Source organism: Bactrocera latifrons, unplaced genomic scaffold, assembly GCF_001853355.1.
Source record: "Bactrocera latifrons isolate USDA-ARS-PBARC rearing strain unplaced genomic scaffold, ASM185335v1 scaffold_103, whole genome shotgun sequence".
Taxonomy (NCBI): domain Eukaryota; kingdom Metazoa; phylum Arthropoda; class Insecta; order Diptera; family Tephritidae; genus Bactrocera; species Bactrocera latifrons.
In genome coordinates, this window is record NW_017534442.1 from 500,152 (window position 1) to 521,924 (window position 21,773).

Consider the following 21,773-nt stretch of genomic DNA (forward strand, 5'->3'; position numbering starts at 1 on the left):
CACCTAAGACGCAGCCGCGGTCAACATTTAAATGAAATTATCTTCAAAAAGTAAATGTCATGAACCAATCTAACGTTTCAAATAAAGAACCGATGAGATTTTGCAAATTTTATGCGTTTTTTTTTTTAAAAAAGTTATCAAGCTCTTAAAAAATCACCCGATATATATACATATACCTTCATGAACGCTTAAGTCAACACGTCGGCCTTTGTGTGTTAAATATAAAAATTCCAATCACCTCGATTTGGTAACATTATTTATTTTTTTAGTGCGCGCATGCGCTATGAATTTCAATTATCCAAACACATGAATACACTTTGGTATATAGTATGTACATATGTGTATGATAGTAGACCTAGTCCCTAATAAATAATACACATATACACATATACATACGTTATGAGTCTGCAGCTAGAACATATTAAAGCAAACATATTGAAAATATGAGTCCAATAATCTAAGCTAACTCATTCATCTGGAGCTAATTATTATCGCGCCTTGCAATGATTTAAGCAGTCGTCATGATTTCTATGTAGTCGCCGAACTATTTCGTGGTTATGGTTCAATATAAGTCAATGTGCTAAATTGCTTGACGAGTTTTGTCAAGTTATCGAGCAATTAATATTCACCTTGAGCCAGCCATTCCTGACTTTATGAAGGTACGTGACAACTCATGTAGCTTGAAAAAAAATTCAAACAAATCGTTTTGAATTATTGTTTCTTATTGATTTATAATTTTTTTTTTTTTTTTCAAATAAATTTCAAAGCATTTTCATGCAAAAGCGTTAGAAACGTCCAATCACTCGGTTACTTAGAAATTGTATGCGAATAATAATGCTAATATGGGGATCACTGCGAATAAATTTATATTCTATTGGGGGCAAATATGGTTTTTGGGACTTTAAACCTTATCTGAAAACAAATAGCCATGAACATATACTTAAGTAGGCCTCATGAAAAGGTATGATCTTAAAAATTCATACCCGTTTTGAAGAAATACAACTTGAAAGTGTTTTACGAAAATAATTTTAAAGAGGATTCAATTAGTTGGATAGTTGGTAAATTACAGTAATCAGGTTATAGTACGTTCGGTAACTTCGGTTGACGCCGAAAGAGGTAGGTTACTTGATACTTATGTATATATTTCTTAAAAGCACATAAGGGTATTCACAAAAAACAAGATATTTTTTGAAAATTATCTTATTTGAGTCAAATGATATTGGAGTGCTCTAACTCCAAATAGTATCAAAAGGGTAGTATTACCAGCTTTTACTTTATAAAAAGTCGGATCTATCGATACCTATGAAAGACATTTTGAAGGACTTTTATATGTACACCCTTTCAAGTGCAAACTTTATATGAAATCCTCTAACTCCTTCAGATGGCAAATAGAATATGCTCTCACCAACACTACATGCACTATCAAATTTATCGACAATTTCATTTAATTTATACAAAAATTATCGGCATCGGACGCATTAATCGGTCATTAAATTGCAAAGAGCTCTCAAACCAATGTCTGTTGTGCATTCCCGTTCTTATACGTACAACAAAAGCTTAATGACAACAACTACTTGTATTCGAACAGGGTAGAAGCTACTCATAATTGAGGCAAAACATTCTCAATTTGTCAACGAGATTCCTGCTTGTTCCGCGCGTTGGGCCACCTTTATTTCTCCAAGTTAAGGGTTCACAAAACAGTACAGGATCTTTTCGAAATTTGCAGACAAGGGAACAAATTTCCACTAGAAAGTACATATTAGGTTCTTGAAATTAGTTCAGACTAGAGTTGAGCACAGAGTCAAAATGCTGCTACCCATTGCTTAGGCTTACAAGTCTTAGACAAAAAATTACATTACAAGAAAGAAAGAGCTGAGTTCGAGTGTGATGTCATACTCTTGCAACATGCAAGGATTAAATCTAGGGAGGTACCTTCAGGTACGTAGGGCTTGTTAGGTATTTGGGGTCTAGGACGACTTTTTATATGAAAAACACGCTCACTCAATTAAGATAACTCACATATTGGCTAATGTATGTGATATTATGTCACCCGGAAGTTTAAAAATCGTTATATAAAAAAGGCTAATTAAACCCATTTTTGACACATAGACATACTACTATCAGCAAAGGATACTCTCTGAATTTCAATTATATATCTCACACTTTCATGGATATTTTCGGTAAAGAGTCAAAAATAACCACGGGATTGAACAATTTTTGGTTCGATCTAAGTAATTTTAAGTATAAAATCTCGTACGTAACACCACTGTTGCCCATCACTGTAGTTGTTGAACGAAAACTTTTTTGGAAAGGGCATTACAGCTTCTTATAGTTACAGTTTTTCCTAGTGTTTGGGTATACTCTCATCTAACATAAAATGACATTGAGCTTTATAATAATTCCTTTACATAGAAATATCGTCGAGTTATTTGGAGTTATTTCCCAACTGAACTCACCAAAAAATATCGCGAATTTTTGTATTTAAAATTTCGCAGATCAAATTGTCAAAATTTTGTTATGATGTCATATAAGCAAGGCCCTTAAGTATAAATTTTTCAGCTGTATACATTGCGTACGTTGTCTGTAGCAGCCACTGTTGATTAGACGTGTTTTTATGAAATTGAAGATTTTCGTTGAAAAGCTCACATTTCGCTGCTTGTTCGCGAATTTTTGGCCACAAACAATACTGCAATGTTACAGTACGGAGCTCCACATTCGCCAGAAATGGCTGCGTGTGATTCTTTTCTGTTTGCAAAAATAAAGAAAACTTTACAAGATAGATAAAAGAGACAAAGGTATCCCAAAAATCGAATTTGAGAAATTTTTCGACAATTGAAAGAAACGCTGGCATAAGTCCCTAATATCGAATAAGCACTATTTTGAAGCTTAAAATCAAACCAAAAAAACTCCCATAAATTTTTCGTTTTATAACGTCATTTGATAACTAAAGAGAATTGTGACTCTTGACGAACTAGCTGCATAAATGATCTCTTTTCTGTTTACCTTTATTCGAAGTAAAATGGGAGAGGATAATGTGGCCTTAAGGGCAATACGCAAGATCTGAAAATCTGAGTTCAGTAGCGAATAGCTAGGTGAGCCAAGGATATTACCTACATGGAAAATGTATTTTATTTGTATTTGTAAAATGTCAAAAAGATCGGGAAATATAGATTCAAAGAACTGTTATAATTTGTTCCATAAATAGGAATATCATATAATAATAGCAAAAAATCCGTTTTGCGGTTTGCTTCAAGTAAATATTTCTCAAAATAGTACAATGCGTGAAGGCGCATGGCTGCACGCTCCAACACCAGCTTGTCAGCATTTAAAATCAGCAATAAGCGCTTAAAATAATATTTATACACGTTTGTGGTTATTGACTTACATAACTGCTTATTATGACAAAAGTTTGGTTTTTTTACAGAAAATTGCAAAATTTTACGCAGAAGGACAACTACCCGCCGGTTGTCCCACTTACCACCTGATCGCCGATAGTCACGTGCGCACTGGTATGCCAACAATAATTACCATAATATATGTGCGTGCATACACACCTGCATATAAATATTTCTGCATTTTTACATTTTCATTCCGATGAATAAATATATTTTTTCAATTATTGTATTGACGTTAAAAATAGCGTTTGCAATAAATTATTGGCACGGCTGCTGGTGTTATTGTTGTGGTTATTACTGCATTGTTACATATTAAATTAAATATTGTGTTGAATAGTTGCAGGTAAACATTTAAACTTGCAACGGCAGCAAATACCACAAATGACACAATAATTTGCATACAATGCGGTTGGTTTTACATTGAGACGTGGTTGCCACCGGCTTTACTTGCCAATTAAAATACTAAAAAAAGAGAAACATTAACTTCAGTTTTACCGTGGCTAGAATATCCTCTTAGTGTAAAATGTCCTCACAATTAAACTTGACAGCTGTCACTTGAGCAATGTTGTAAATTTAGCTTTTGTGAATAACTTTGACATTTCATATATGATTTTTACGAAATTTCACATAAACTAAATCAGTTTTTTATACATAAGTTTTTTGTATGTAAAATGTTTATTGACTAATTAAAACTATTTATAAATATCTTAATCTGGCAACACCACGCTTATGTGTCTTAATTCATTTAATTGTTAATTCAATTATATTCTTGCCCTTTACCTGTGCTTAACTTTCTGCAGAATAATTTAATTCAATATGTGAATATGCTAATTGGACGGCTGTTCTATATGTATGTATGTATTCATTTACATATGCAGATTTTCAAATTGCAAATTAAGCAAACACAATTTAATTTGTTTGATTGAGTGAAATATTCTTTGTTATCAGCATACTATAAATGCTTTTAGCACTTGTCCGCGAAAAAGTCTTTCATTTTATTTGCGCAGAATCTACAAATATTTGACGATTTTTCGACCAAAAGTAATGTGTCAAGAATTACTTAGCAAATTCAAATCTTCTTTTGAAGCTTAGCGAAAAAGTACCATCTGTATTGAAAGTAAATAAATAGGAAAGCAAAAATTTAAGTTAAGGAAAAATGTTTGCTTTATATGTACATCAAATATTGTGTATCCAGAAAATAGGTTACATCAGCAAAAAATAGTAAGACCTTGAACATCCTTTTTAAAATCTGCAAAAACCAATGCCACTTTTTACGAATAGCTTCGCGCAAACGACGCATAACACTCAATTAATATTCCTTGTTGACAGTTCGGCTGATCGGAGTGAAATCGGAGTGCACCATATCTCGATAATCGAAGGAAACTGTGAAATTTAATTTTGACCTGCTTTGACGTGGTTTTTTCAAGTTCGGCTCATCTTTGACACAATAATCGGCCGACTGATAGTCTGTTTACGGGTCGTAAGCATAGATCCAAAACTCATCGCCAGTAGTAATACATGTCGTGACATCCTGATAGTCAGAAAGCAAAACAATTTAGTGATTTTGAAACCAATGGTGTTTTTACTTTTTTAGGCCATCTTTCAAAATGGATTTTACTCATCGTTCCGATATTCCAACGATGCCAGTATGATCTGTGATTGTTAATCGTCTATTATCAAGCATCAATTTCCTTATTTTATTGACGAGTTGACCATCAGTTGATGTTGATGGCCGTCGTGGATGGCGTTCGTCGTCAACACGTTCTCGACCCTCTTTGAATAATTAGAATCAAAAACACTAGCTCGCAACAAACGATTATCAACAAAGACGTTTTCCAATTTTCTGAATGTTTCGACACCAGGAATTTTTTTTCCGCTCACAAAATTGAATGAAACTCCTTTACTGAATAATTTCGCTCATCGTAAAAATCGCCGAATACACTTTATGTACTTCAGAAAGACAAGCGTATATTAAACATTCATGATTATTATGAAGTCACATGTGGCATATATGTCACTGACAGTCATACCAAACATAAAAAAAAATGGTTCGACGAATTGGCTTCCGGGCGAAATTTAAATTAAAAATTCTTACTATTTTTTGCCCACAATATATATATAGTGGTGTGGTCAGTTAGACTTTATCCTCTAGAAGACTGAGTAATTGGCTGCAAGAAGTCGTAATTGACATCGCAAGTGCTAGTTACAGATGCTAAAGAGTTGGTTGTTCGACAATTATAACCTCAAAATATGGCATGCCAAACGAAGCTTCACATAAGATTACCAAAATTGATTTGGAAATAGATTCACGGAGAACTGTAAGTGCCTTCAGAAACATAGTATCTTTGACTATTATCTCAAAGTCTATAAACAGCGAAATTTTACGTTAGAAATAAGGCGGAGAGTTATATTAAGTATAATACATAGTTATATAAATTTTATTTGAACATTTTCATCATCGTTTAGGGTGAAAATTTTCCAGAATCTTTGCAAAATGAGGTCGATTTTAAGATTCTTGCAAAAAGTTGTTAATTATATGTATATGGATTACTCACTAAACTTCAACTTGATCTCTGGTGGATATAATTTATTATGAAAGATTATGTTGGGTTAATAATTATAATTGGGTCGCTGATATTGTACAATATTGTAAAAACAAGAAGAAACGTTAACATCCGACCAAACAAATTTCTTCGGAGATTGTACCGTTGCTTTGGAAAGTAATCCACGTCAAATTTCGTGAAGATAATTCGTAAATTAAATACTTAATTCCGATCGTTCAATTGGTATGGCAGCTGTATGCTAAAGTGGTCCGATAGCCCGTTGCGACAAGCAGTTTCTTGGAGAGAAAAAGACGTGTGAAAAATTTAAGACTTTGATCTCAAAAACTGTGGGGATAGTTCGCGTATACACCGACAGAGAGGACTCATCACATTGAGCATTTATATATATTTTATAGGGTCTCCACTTCGACATTTCCTTTTGGGAGTTACAAACTTCGTGACGAACTTAATATTACTCTGTTCAGGAAATAAAAAAGTTCTTTGGTGCAAATTTTGCAAGAAGGAGAACTTGGGCGAAGTGAAGAATGAATAATTTGCACAAAAACAAAACAACAGTGAAATTGAAGAAATTCTCCGGCAGGACAACTATACCCAGCTCAAAAACTATCCATAATTGAAATCTGAAACAAAACTGTTTTATGTAATTTTGGGTTTCGGCAGCCGTCATTAGCAAATTTTGTTGGAATTGAGGAAAAGAGAGTAACCGCATTACGACACTCACCACTTGAATGGTGACTATACTGTTGGCAATATTATTTACTAGTTACTATTATACAATTTTCAAATAATTTCTGCGCACCCAACTCCACTTGGCAGCACTGCAAATGCCCGCCAATCGTAATTACCGCTATGCATGTAACAGCAATGAGCGTTACCCGGTGGCATGCAATGCGTTTACTCAGCCATGCTGTCCGCAACTTTTTGATTTGTTTCACTATTTTCTGGCAATTATAATTTTAAAATAATTTTTATTGCTCAAAACTATTTTCAAGTAATTACTTTTCGTTACATACTCGTAGTACTATATATGTACATTATTATTGTTGTTTACGATCTGCTAAAAACTGATTTATGATTTTTTGCGCAAATTACCATTATTTCGCTGACAACTTCCTGTGTTTCATTCACTTGCATGCGAGCGCTTTTCGCAATTGTATGGAAAATTCTAACTCGCCAACCGATCACACATACATATGCATAGTATAAGTGCTCAGTACTGAGCCCGTTGCTGTGGCGCTATTTTAGGCGGGTTTGCATGCGCTATATTTTTCATATTCGTCAATGAGTTATGACACCGTGTAATGACTTTGTTGCTTCCTGTTTGAAAAATATTTGTATTGCTTCTGCTTTGGAAACATGGTTTTTAATTTTAGAAAAAGCATTTGTCACTTTATTTAATATATATTTGCAACGCAAATGGCACAATAGAGAACATTACAAGCAAGTATGTAGACACATGGCATGCCATAAAAATTCTGCTACTACTTATTTTTGAACAATTGTTCAAAACTATGACAATTTTCATTCATAACCAGTCAAACTGGCGGTCATAAAAGTATGCAAATTAGGTGAGCACAAAATTTCACTGCAACGCATGTACTTTTTTGGACGTAAATATGCAAGTAAAGGCTATATAAGTTATCGGGGTTCATTTAAGTCTGTGGTATGTAACCGTAAAATATGCTACGTACTTAAGTAAAAGCAAATAAAAGTGAAAACTCTCACTTGGCAAATGACAATTCAAAGCGAAAAAGAAAAAAAAAGTCCAGCAACAATTAAACTTCTTCATTACATTTCGTTTTTGAAGCGCATTGCGTGATTTCAACCATTTGGTTGGCGGTCTGGCAAACGGAATGACGGATTGCTGACAAGTCGTCACTGCGCTGCCTAATCGCTCATGTGTTTGTATGTAGGTATGTATATGCATCCATAGTCTTTGACGTGCGTATAAATTGGTGTTGTTTGGGACGTGCCAAGTGAAATTCCTGACAAACTGCTAACCGGTCACCAGACATTCTCGAAAAGTTGCAGTCAAAAGCAAACAGTAGTCAAAAGTAGTTAAGACGTCTGTGTAATTTCGCAACCGATTTTTTTAATGTATGTTTTTTGGCTGAGAAAGTGTTGCTTAAATTACAAAGGTCAATGTACATTTTGTGACGACTGTTACCTTTGTTATCGGATAGTTGGAAAGTCCACAAAACGATTATTATATGAATTTGACATAGATTGGATATATAATATTTATTAGAATTTTCAAAAATCGATTTTTTAAATTTTATGTTCTTAATGTACGTAAATACATAAATTTAAGAATACACACACACAATTTCATATCGATCTGTTGAATATTCATTTCAGAGTGCTTGGAAGCGCATTTAAAAGTCGGTGACCATTACTCGAAACGGGTAACATGATTAGTCTCAAATTTTAACATTAGTTTCGAATATATTTTAAGTAATTAATCGAAGATTTTTTTCTCACCGATAATTTTTTTCATAAACAATTTAAGGCCGAAATTTTGGTCAAAAATCTATTTTTTTTTTTGTTTTTTTTTTTTTTGAGAAACCACCATTATATCACAAAACTTAATTTATTCCTCCAATTAATTACTAGATTTAATAGTACTTTAAAGAAATTAGTTTAGTTTTTTAATTTCAGAGAAACCAGTTCAGAGATATAGTGGTCACCGCAAAAACGAATTTTTTGAGAGTAGCTCGCGGAGATCAGCTGTAGTTCCTTTCCAAATAAATATTTTCACTAATACTAAGTCTTAATTATTTTAAGATACATTTACTGCCAGTTTTTGAATCAATAAATTTAAAAGTTTTCTCAGAAAAATTCTATAAGATTCGCTTTTAACGGCCTTCTAACTGTATATAATCCTATAAGTTATTGTAAAAAGCGACTTGATATTTAAGTGTGAGCCCCAAATTAAGCGAGACAAAAATAATTACTTGACAATCTAAGAAGAGCATTTACCAAAAATCAATAATGATGAAGTAATTAGCTGAAATCAATCTCAGTTCATATTTCAGAAAAAAAAAATTATCAGATAAATTGCTTTTAGGCAATTAATTTTAATTACACTAATAATTCAGTTATGTGCATATTGTACATGGCAGACTGTTCTAACTACCTCTGAGACAGTAAACTTTACTGTACTATTTTTTACGGCATTGTGTAACTCTTTATTTGTAAGTTTTCACTCACCGCCTACGCTTCAGCGATAAACACGCTATTGCGCATTTCATAATATAATAGGATGACAAAACTGATACATAATCTTCTGTAATCTCGCACAGATCGTCAAAACATTAAACAACACACTTCTTGCTAAAAACTTCAAAACAGCTATTAAAGGCATGCAAAATTCTCATCTATCTGTTTCGCTTAAAAAGCTTTCGTGTTTTTCATTGTTCCCGGTTAATTGCTGCCAATTTCGTTCTAAGTAGAAAATAGTCACGTAATAGGGGATAATATTGTCACACATATTATTCGACCACATAAATTTAAAGTTACACTCTTGCCGGTGACACGAAGTCACTCATTTCGCACACGATGATTGCAGTCATTTCGGCGGGTCTATATACACACATACATATTGTGTATTTAAGTGACCCTTCATGTAAACTTCCTCACGACAGTTTAAGGTGTCAACAAATTTCAATTTTTTTTATTATCTTCTTACTCCTATTCTTAAAAAGCGCACGTCGACCTTTGCGAAAAAAGTATTTAATGGCAACTAAATTAAACTTTATATATTTTTTTCTTCTGAAAGTATGAGATTTTTCGAACTTTGTACTCATTATACTACAAAGGTAAAAATAGGTTTTAATTATCCGTCTATTTAAGAAAAGTTGCAGTGTCAAAAGCAAAATTATATCTGTTACTTTCCAGGTCTCGTAATTATAGATAATTGAATTAAGTGAATTAAGAAATTTTTACATCGAGGGATATCCGCTCTTCCTACCTCAAAACGTCGTTTTTTATATTTTCTTTTATTGGAGTAGAGGATTTCTATTGTTTGTTCTTTCAACTTAAACAAATCTTTGTGAGGTGGGGTTTTAAGGCAGGATATTTTAAAAAATCAAACTTAAGATGATATTTTACCAAATATTTTTCTTTAAAATATTAAAACTTAAACAGTTACACAGATAGCTAATTTTTGTAAAATATGGCCTTTGTATTGTGAAAGCCGCAGAGCTGCCTTTTAATGCACCTGCAGGCAATTCCAGAGTCAACATATACATACGTAGACAGCCATTCAATATTCAAGACAGTAACTTCGTATCGCATATTGATCAGAGTGGAAAGTGTTGCCAGAAGCAAAGGTATCGAGGACAAAGAAATAATCAATCAATGACGACGGAGCAGACGTTCCCTTGCCCGACCAAGAAGAAATTCGAATAGCAATTACCCGGCTGAAAAACAACAAAGCGGCGGGGCATTGTCAAAAATACCAACTTCGAAAAAAGTGTTGCTTCATTGCAAACCACACGTTTTTGAAAAACCATCCGTTGGTATCGTTAAGGTTAATCACACAACTCATTATTTAAAACGATGGTCAGGATGTTCATAAGTTATGGTCCTAAGTTTTCACCGTTATTTATTTTGGCAGATATAAGTTATTTGTTGTAACAACTAATGGATTTTACAGAAAAAATTTCTGGTAGAGGCTCTGCTTTTGAAAAATGTAGAAATCTCACAGTGTATTTCGTGAACTGCAAAATATTTTAAATACTTTTATAGAAAACTTCGGATTTGTATAAAAGGTAATACTAAAGTAAACATTTGCATATGTTCTTGGGTTTTCCGCAGAGTAATACCTCAATTGGTCTGTGAACCCTAAGCTCTTAAGCCAAATCCCGATCAAAAAAGTTTTAATAACAATTACTCTCAACAGTTAGTGCCTTGTATCATGGAAAGGTTCTCAGAAACATCTAACAGTATTTCATAGGGAGGCTATGTATTTTATGTACATATATACCATTGAATATGTAAGCGTTAAAAATAAACTTTTGGCAAAATGTAAAGCGCGTTTACATAAAGAAAAGAAAAAAAAAATTAAAAAAAAACCTTAGGATTGGAATTAACGTAAAAATACGACAAAATGATTGAATAATCTCGATACAAAAAGCATTTTGATAAAAAAATCAACAAAATGGCAGAGACATTAAATTCCAGATATCAGAAAGAGTACAAAAAACTGCTTCATGCAAAAAAGGGGCTCTCATAAAAATTAATTAATTACGAAAACAACTTGATTGCACTTTTTTGTTTCACAAACCTAATCTTTTTACATCACCTAACCAGCGAAAGCACGAAAACAAAACATTAAACAACATGAGAAGAAATTATAAACAATAAAATTACGAAAAGCCGCCAAAAGTTCAATAAAATATTTAGCTAAAATGACAACAAATCAATGAAAAAAAGGAAAAAGAAAAATAAACAAACAAAGATAGTAAAATAAAACTATCACCGACATATCGAGTTGCTTTTTCAAAATTAAGTGCAAGTTTTTTACATACAGATAGCTAATACAGCAGTTGATGTCGCCTGCAGATATGTATATGTATATATATGCATAAATGGACTCATTGGAGCCTGGCCAACCAGTCGGGCATCACTTCATACACAAACTATGTATGTTATATACCCTTATTACTGCACACACAGAGTCCACGATTTGCGACCACAACAAAACAAGCTTCGTCTATAGGTGTCAGCATATTAAATTCATTTAGCTGCTAATGCGCAGCGGCAGCAACAACATGTAAAAGTCGATAAAAAATATTGAGCGATGAGCTGGAACACTCAGTGACAGGAATAGAAATACAATATAGCCACTACTCATACATACCTACATATGAGGAGCAGAGAGGCAATAAAATAGACACTATTGTGAAGAAAATATATTCATATTCATTACCAATTCTGTGATATTTATTACAAAGCTCTTGATGGCAGCAACAAAAGTTGCGTACGCCTTTGAAATAGACTTTTTATCTGAACCTACATACACATACATTGTATGTGTAAATTGGAAATGTTCTATGATAAAAGCAAAATCTATAGGAGCCACATATCGCATGATTATGTTAGTTTACTGACTATAAAAGTTAATGGAATAATGTACGTATGTATGTATTTGTTGATATTCTAACTTGTACCCCGTAAACACAACAAAATTCGTTAATATTATACATCATCTCAAACCTTATATATTCATTTGCTCCCATAATATTGAGAAATTGATTTTTAAAAAGTGAACATGGTCCCGCCCTCCAATAAGTTCAATACATAAATCCTAAACCACTAAACCTTCAAAAAACAAATTCGAATTTTTAGAATATTTGAAGAATTCCTACCGACAGTGTGAAAATGGATGAATTAGGAGAATAACCCCTTCGTTCCTTATACGACGGTACTGTTAAAAACTACTAAAAGTGCGATAAATTAATAACCAGAGAAATTTAATTTTACATTCGAGATGGTATGAGCCGGCTTTAGAGGAGCCGATGTAAAAATTCTTCGATGAGAGTGGCACTGTCTACTTTTAGATGAAATCACATATCTCGGAACCCGACTGACCGACAGTGCGAAAATGGGCGAAATCGGAGTACAATCACTTTCACTTTCCAATATAAAAATTAAAGATGCGATTGATATAAGGTAATAAAATATAATAATTCCTTTAAAGTGTGCCATCTTATGACCAAAAGTTGTCTAGATTCAACCAAAACTGTTCAAGCTCTTAGGTATCGAATATGTGGATCTATGTATATATCTATAGTTAACTTTTCACCGAAGGCCAATGTTTAGGATATATAATAGCAATTCAGAGAGAATATTTTCCATCCAATGGTACTTCTGTGTATCAAAAATGGCTTCAATGGGGTCAATATTTCCCTGAGCCCTCGTATACCTAATTTGGAGATTTTCAAACTTCCGGTGACTTTATACCCCATATGTCGATCAATATGTGAGTTACTCAATGACAATGAGAGAGCGTATTTTACTCATAACAGCGTTTCTTTGTGCCTAAAATTGATAAAATCGGGCGAAAACTTGATCTAACTTCCTTATATAACTAATATCAGAAATTTCGAACCTCTGGCTGACTTTTCTCCGGATGCTTGGTGAACGCATATGAGGTACCTTAATGAAACCCAGGGAAAAATGTTTTTAGTATGTGACATGTTAATGTATGTAGTAATGGCAAAGCAAAAAAAATTTAATCAGGTCCATACTACCCCCCATTACCATATTTTCCTGAGGCAATTTCCCGGGCTCTGATTCTTGTAAGTTGCGAGAGTATAAAATGTTCGGGTAGCCATTCCTTACTTGTTTTGTTTCATAAATTTTGTCAGAAAGCTACTTAATATCACAAGTGACTTAAGTGGTTCTCAAACTAAAAAGCTTACTGGGTAATGCTTAGTAAGGAAGATCAATGAGTTTTCGACTTGGCGTTGAGTTGGAGAGCGACGTGATTAGCATACTAAAATCCAATCGATGCGTCTGTTGATTTAGAATTTAAATAAGATTAGAGGAATAAAGGTAAGTCATTTGTATAATTTGAATTCCAAGAAATAAGAAAAAGAAGAAAACTAAAAATCTACAAATATATATTTTGTATTACGTCCACAATAAGGAAATCATTATAGCAAACATATGTGTGAACAAAGGAGAAAGAAAAGTGATCAGTAAACAAACACAAACGCAATAATCAGTAATAAAAGTCTGACAATTCATTTGTAGCATATTATAATATTATGGAATTTACTCCATTCGAAAACTATGTTGACTATTTTGTTCAAGTTCTTAAAACGAGCTTTAAACTAATTTAACCAATTTCAAAAAATATTCAGCAACAAACATAATTTTTTAACACCTTAAAAGAAGCTATAATATATATAATTATATAAGTTTTGGAAAATTTATTTAAAGTAAAATATTTAGTAGGTCAACATTTGACCGTATGGATATCCTCAGTCGCACTGTCATAGGCTGAGTTCATTAACGAGGTCGTGTATAGTACACTTTATATGAAAAAATCTTAGTTGAAAATAAAAATAGAAAGAAATAAACATTTCTGATCTAAAAACAATGATATCGTTATGCTTAGCACTACCAATAACACTCATCCTATCTATTGCATACTTTGAAGAATTAGAATATTTACAAGAAAAAATACTATTTCAGCACATATACCATTTTCAATGTCTTCACAAATAGATTAATAAATACAAAATAGTGAAATAATTCACTGAAGATTGCAAAGATCGCAACAGAATCAAAAAAAAATGAGATATAATTGTTGAATGGGGAGCGCTATGGATATAAGGATTGTATAGCTGCAGGCTTAGGGGCATTTTGTCAATGTGGAGCCAACAGCCATCTGTCAGTTAAGTGCTGATTAGCTGGTGTTAGCTTTACCTTGTGTTTATCATTTGTGCCATCTTACGGATACAGAGATATTACTCTCAGTCCATGGGCAATTATCAAAGTGTAAGAACCGCAGAGACCTCAGTATGTTAAAGTTATTAAACCCCCTAAAACAATTCTTATAACACTTCATAAAGAATTCAAAACTCTTTTAGGTCCGTCAGGGCACTCAGGATCAACTTTTACCTTTGTTTCTCTATTCTCATTAATTTTATTCAATAATTTTATAGGTTTATTCCCCTATATTTTTACAAGAACAAGTCATTTAACACTTACACTTACATTAGCTCTACCTCTATGTCTAAAGACTTTTCAGCTGAGAAAAATTCTTTAGGCGCTGAAAATGTAATTTGATACCTTACCAAAGTCAAATTTAAATACATTTTTATATTCATATATACTATACATATGATACAGCTGTGTAATGTAATGTAGCAAACGAAATCAGAAACAGGAAACCAAACAATTCATGGACAGGTATTTAGAGTCTATAATTAATGGTAACACTTTGCTGAACTGAAATTGGAGTGATTTGAATTGCACCAACCTCAGGCGTTTGATTTCCGCACTCGCTTATATAAATTGGATAAACTGCAACGGCTGACAAATTCGCAATTGGCAGTCACTGAACTTTTCCGCAATTAATAACGTTTTTGCATGCAGCCAAGCTACATAATCCTGCAATAAAAATTTGTAGTATGCACTAACAAACATACATCCATACATATGTACATAACTACACCTGAAGTGCGCTTTTACTGCAATTTTATATACTATACATATTTAGATCCAGTTATTTACTCGTAAAGTTTTCGATTATCTTAAGCAGCGAAAAGTATAATCAAATCTGCCATTAGGCAATTTTGTGTGCACACTTTGTTGCTTTTTGCCGCGAGCATTTCCTAATATTTACGCTACTTACATACAGCGTTTAAGAAATTTTATTGTTAAACTGACATATATTTATATTTCTTATGCAATATAATTATGTTTATAGCTAAATTAATTCAACGCAGAAGACGTGGGTACGGTAATAGTTTTACTTAGGCTAAGTATTTCCGCATTTCTCTTCTTAATTACATTAATCAATTCTTAATTGCCGAAAAATGTACGGAACTTATTTTATGATTTCAAATAATAGTACTTCGGCAACTTCAGTGGAAACAAGAAAAAACGTTAACTTCGGCTGCAGCGAATCTAATATACCCTTCGCAGTTTCATTTCTTTAAGTAGCTATATGTTCAGTTTGTATGGAAGCTATATGCAACAGTAAATCGAACTAAACAATTGCCATTATTCCAGTAATCCATGTCAAATGCGGAAGTTTTCTATACAAGCAATTGATTCCGATCGTTCCGTTTGTATGGGAACTATATGCTATAGTGAGCCAATCTGAACAATTTTTTCCGATATTACATTATTTCTATGGACAATAACTCATACCAAATTTCGTCAAGATATATATATAGCATTTGATTCCGATCATTCAGTTTGTATGGCAGCTATATGCTATAATTAACCGATCTGAACAATTTCTTCGGAGATTATATTATTATCTTAGAAAATAACCTGTATCAATTTTTGCGAAGATGCATTGCCAAATGTGAAAGTTTTCTAACGACGTTTTCAAAATTTCAAAACGATATCTTAAAAACTTAGGGACTAGTTCGTATATATACAGACAGACGGACACACAGACGGACATCGCTAAATCGACTCAGCTCAACATACTGATCATTTATCTTATACACATACTTTATAGGATCTCCGACGCTTCCTTCTGGGTGTTACAAACTTCGTGACAAATTTAATATACCCTGTTCGGGGTATAAAAATCAACGATCAAGTCGAATTAAGGTGCCTTATTAAGGAACAATTTGTTTAGCTTGATTTTGATCGGTCAGTTTGAATGGCAGCCGTATGGGAAATTTCACATCCCTATCTCTAGTTGTGAGACTAAACATTTTAATGAACGCCAATTGTGAAAGTTTTCTTGAAGAATTCGAAATAGAATTATCTGGGTATATTCTTCTGAACTCCTGTTTTTCCGAAACGCAAGTCGAAACATCTTGAATGACACACATTCGATCATATATTTAAGCAAATTGGCAGGAATTAAAATCATTCGCGCCGCCAGATTTGTGAAAGGTCCAAAGCGCTTCACCGATATTTCTTGGTTTTTTTTGAAGCAGTTTCAACAATTTTTCTCATTATTTCTCTTATAACAGATGACCCGTGTTTTAATGGGTAGTTTTTGCCCTGATCTTTGCCGAGAGTTTAAATTTTGGTGGGATTTTCGAGCCATTGGCCATTCACTTAAAATTGCTTAATATGGAAACAATGCTCAATAAACCATTCATTATCTAAAACTCCTCTGCTTTTGTTTCTTTTAACGATAAATATTTAATATTTGTAAAACGAAGCAAGTGCTGATTATATTTGAATATATTAAATAAAGTAATAAATGTTAAATGAAATACAAAACTTACGAGTTTATCGCGTATTCATTGTGATTTTATTGCTAACCTGTGAAGACATAAAAGTGAAATGGTTAGCGATTAGGCTTTATGGTAAAATATGGAGAAATTAATTTCAATTTTATTACAAAAAACATTAATGGAAATTTAACGGTTTATAGGCAATGAATGATGTTTATATAAATTGGATAATATTCTACCCGATTTCATAGTTTTTTGCTTTTATAAGCAATGCGCTCAAAGATTTGATGTTATTACGGCATAAATACCCGTTAGATAGTTAGATTATCCTGAAATAAAATGCTAGACGATTTAGTTTTTTTTAGACTATAAGAAAAACTGTAAAGTATTTAAATACGAGTTATATATGGTATAGAGCATTATGGAGAAACTGGAAACGCAGATAACAAGCCAGGAAGAGCCACGAATCACGTGACATTAAAAAGTGAGGGCAAAGTGAGTTGTGAGAAACTACTTTTTGAGAAGAAACTACTGCTCAGTTTAGCAGAAAACAATAGAAAATTTTTAAGTTGGATATTTAGAGGACGAAGAACGTCCTGGGCGACCAAAAAAAGTTTGAAGATGAAGAGCTGGTGGCACTACTCGGTGAAGATTAATACGAGACACAAAAAGAGCTAGCGAATTTTTGGAAGATACACAACATCTCTTTCAAAGTGTTTACAAGCATGGGCATTCAAAAGCAAGGAAGTAGCTGAAATACGATTTTGCTTGTCAGAAATGCTGCTTGAGCACTACAAAATGAAATCACTTTTGCATCGGTTTGGGGCCGGAGAAAAAAAATGGCATTGACATGGATTATGACAATCCAAAAGCAAAAATGTATGGGTGAAACCTGGCCAAATCAATAGCTAAGCTGAATATCCATAACGCCATTGAAATTCTCTGTATTTGGTGGACTCAGAAATTTGCGCTATATTATGAACTAATTAAACCAGGTGAAACCTTTAAGAAACGCTTTTCTGCAAATGGCCAGAAAGATGGAAGAATGTTATGATTTCAGATAGGCAAGTCGTAGGTTGAAAAGTCGAGAAATTTAAGATTTTCACGTAAAGTGAGCCTATTCGTTATATACGTTAGTCCGAGTTACTGTAAAGTACGCTGCGAACTCCACGGTGTTCGTATAATCGCTCAACTATGGCTGTTATATTTTCTGCACTGGACATCTGCTGAACGTGGTCTATTATTGGTCGAATATTATTCATTAATGAATTCTGGGTTTTACTATGGATGATGGTGCTATGAAAAATACGCTCGTTAAGCCGATTATGTTGACCATAAGTTCGAGCGAAGCGCGCGAAACAGATTTTTTACAGAACGTCAATTTTCGTAAAATAAAAATAAATGACTTGTAAACGTTGTTCAAGCGTAAGTCTTTCCATGATGAAATACCAAACAATATTGAACAATAATAACAGCTTGACACAACTCACACGTGATCGAGAAAGAAAGAAATTTTGAGAAAAGTTAACCGGTAGAATAACTATCGGCTAAAGTTCACAAAATATTAAAGACAATTTTTTTTTGCAATTAAGGTGAAGCTCTTAAAACCTTTACTGCAAACAGTCAAATTCGTTAGCCAATCGCTTCATACATATGTTTGTGAATTCCAGCGACTGAACTTACCTTTTTATACATATAGATATAATAAATTAGAGACAGTTATATATTCTACAAATCAACTTCCGGGTAAAGCAGGTGATCTATTTTTATAGTAATACTCAACTAGCTACGATTAAATGAAAAGGCAAAACAAATTTTACAAATCAAAGTGAGAGTTTTTCACTTTCTGCTCATTGCGTACAAAAACAAGAAAAAATAACAAATAATAACATTAACTGTTGGATATCAATGAGTCTGAAATGATAGCAATCAAGCAAACAAGACCCATGCTAAGGCGAAAATACTTCCTATACAAATTGTTTAACACAAATTGGGCGAAATGAAGGCAAGCGTGTGTGTGTGTGTAGATGTTTGTGTGCACAGCGGGTAAAAGCGAAACGTGTTGTGGTAGTGGATTCACAAAACTTAATTTTTGTAGTGGATAATTATTTATTTGTGATGGAAAATGAAAACAAAATTGATTTTTATTTTTATTTCCCAGCTACTCACACGCACACACATACCCGAAATTAAAACAATTTGGAGAAAAGACATCAAAATCAACCAGCAGAATGAAAGAAAATTAAGCTGGCAGCAATGAAGAAAAGCAATCAGTAGTGAAGTTTTTCGGGCGCATAGTGAGATGTGTATGTATGTGAGTGTGTACGCTTTGTAAACATTTGTGCAACTGAAAAGCTTTGTATTAAATATTTTTAGAATAAATAAAGCGTTAAAGAAAACAAATACAGACAAGTCAACAAAAAAAAATGTGAGAAATTAAAAAAAATAAAAAAGTTCGTTCCAGAAAGCAACACTAGAAAGTATGCTCTCAAATAGAAGACACGCTTATAATTATGTTACAAACATACACACGATAGCGATCTCAAAGAAAGGGCGCAAGCAGTGCAGCCACAAAAGAACAACAATTGAAAAGTAAACCACAGACCAGCAACAATGCGGCCGCAAAGAGGTTAGACACGGTAAATGCGCTGAGGTAGTGTCTAGAACGCGGCGACAACGTCGGAATGTGAGGTGAGGCATAAAAAATGGGATAAAGAAATAATAATCTATTACACATATACACACAAATATGAAGCATAGCAGCGGCGCAGAGATGATGAGGCGCAGAAGGCAGAGTGCATGAAGTGCGCAAGCGTAAAGAATAAGGGCAATTGTTGCAGTCAAGGCTCCGACAACGAACAGACACTTGAATGTCGCAATCAGCGTCGTGCCCCTTAGGCGGGTAATGGCACTCAATGACTACACTGGAAGCGCTGTGACTTGTAAAAATGGATATACAATATACAGTTGTGATCGTAAAAAAAGAACATTCATAACAAAAATGTAAAATGTGCTACACAAAGTTGACATGTATGAAGTAAAAGTTGCGTTTTTTAACCTTTGCTGCTTGTTCTATTAGAAAGCCATTTGCACTTATTATAGAAATGGTAGAGTGATTTGGAAGTTACGAAACTTAGTGTGAAAGTAGTCGGCTGCCCACCCCTGGTTCAGTCTTTTCCATATGTCCAGCTAAAATATCCTTCCTATGATTTAGTGACATTTTTAACTAGCTTTGCAAAAAGTTTTGATGAAAGCATGCCCGCCGATTGGAATTTAACACAAAAAAGGAGACCCCGCAATCTGCACCCAGCCTCCTGAACATCGTATATAAGGTTATATAGACCTGGAAAATCAACAACCGACCTGTTATTCCCCATACGCCAAATCTTGGAAAATACCCGTGAAAAGAGGATCGACACACACCACCTTTTTGTCGATTTTAAAGCTGCATTTGACGGCACGAAAAGAGCTGCCTCTAGGCCGCTAAGTCTGAATTTGGAAGCCCTGCAAAAACTAATATGGCTGTGTAAACTGACGTTGAACAATATCAAACCCTCCGTCAGGATCGAGAAGGAACTCTCCGAAAATAACTCGAGCTGCAGAACTTAATCGAGCAGGTACAATATTTTATAAGAGCGTACGCCGATGATATTGGTACTATTGGCTTCAACATCCGCGCCATTGGTTCTGCTTTCTCTGGACGAAATATCTACTATCATCAAACAAGCAGTCGCCGCACACACGACTGGGCTCCAACAGAGTCCGTTGGGGCTTAACGTGAGTTACTTCCTGCGAAGGTCCAACCCCACGGTGCTTTCTATTGCTAGAAGCACATAGATCAATGCGTTGATCAGCGCCCCAAAGCACCTGCACCATACTCTGGAGAACCAAAGCATGAGTGCCGCCACATACACTTATACTTTGGATCCAATTGGTTTGGGTGGACGTAAAACACCCTAGCCACCTTGGTCGGGTACGAGACCCATCTAAAACCTCTRCCGTACTCTGGGTCCGGCACCCGGCCGCAGTGCGACTACACACCGGACTAAATGCCCTTCCTGCATTTAGGTTTAAACCACAGCCATCACGAGTCTCCACAAAGGACCAAAAACTCAATGAGCAGATTGGAGTTTCCTCCAAGGGCTAACTACTCCCCGTGGTACCATGTTTTAATCTTTGGTGTGACTTGTAGCTTTCGCTACTGCCAGTTGAGCCCCCAAGAATTCCTAAGAATTCTTAAGAACCCAACCGTATGTGAATTGTCGCTTGAGATGTACCGACAATGCCTTATATTAATTATAATATGAAGTTTAGAATGGTATTCAAGCTAAATATTATAGCACTTACTCTGACTTTTGACCATGCTGACATTTAAACAAAGACCTGAAATGTCAGACATAGTGCATTAGGATTTTAGTCGCCTCTTACGACAGGCATGCCTTACCACGGGTATATTCGGTTTCCCCCCACCCAAGGGGGGTCCCCCCTACCCGCAGGAGAGTTGGCTCCAACAGTCATAACTTAGAAGTCGTAGATAATTTCGTCTATATTGAAACCAGTTTTAACACCAACAACAATGTCAACTTCGAAATCCAACTCTATACACCCTCGAATTGATGGCAAATTTCGAAAAGTGGAAACCACAGGCGCGCTGTTGTTAACTCTATTATAACCGTGTAACGGTGTCTACGCCAATAACTAAGAATATTTTAAAAGGTAAAAAATCAAATTATAAAAATATAACAGTCGGGTGTGAGCACTCAAGCAGAACGCGCGTGTATCCATCACTTAATTGGAAAACAGTCAAAGTGATTTCTTTAAAAGTAAAAAAAAAAAAAAAAAAACAAATCAAAATAAAGAGACCAAAGAGTGTAAGCGGCACCGTTATGTCGCCGCGTGTGCATAAGAAAATACTAAAAACTAATACT

General features: G+C 34.1%; 1 long non-coding RNA gene across 4 annotated transcripts in view; it reads right to left on the reverse strand.

Annotated features, from left to right (window-relative positions):
• The window catches only part of LOC108968608, a 118,730-nt gene that overhangs the window by 38,789 nt on the left and 58,168 nt on the right, over positions 1–21,773 (reverse strand). For 2 of the 4 annotated variants that reach the window (XR_001993344.1, XR_001993346.1), the window contains one exon: positions 16,897–16,933. The exons of the other annotated variants lie outside the window; for them this stretch is intronic. This is a non-coding gene — a long non-coding RNA (uncharacterized LOC108968608). The remainder of the gene's footprint in view (positions 1–16,896; positions 16,934–21,773) is intronic. 4 annotated transcript variants of the gene reach the window in all.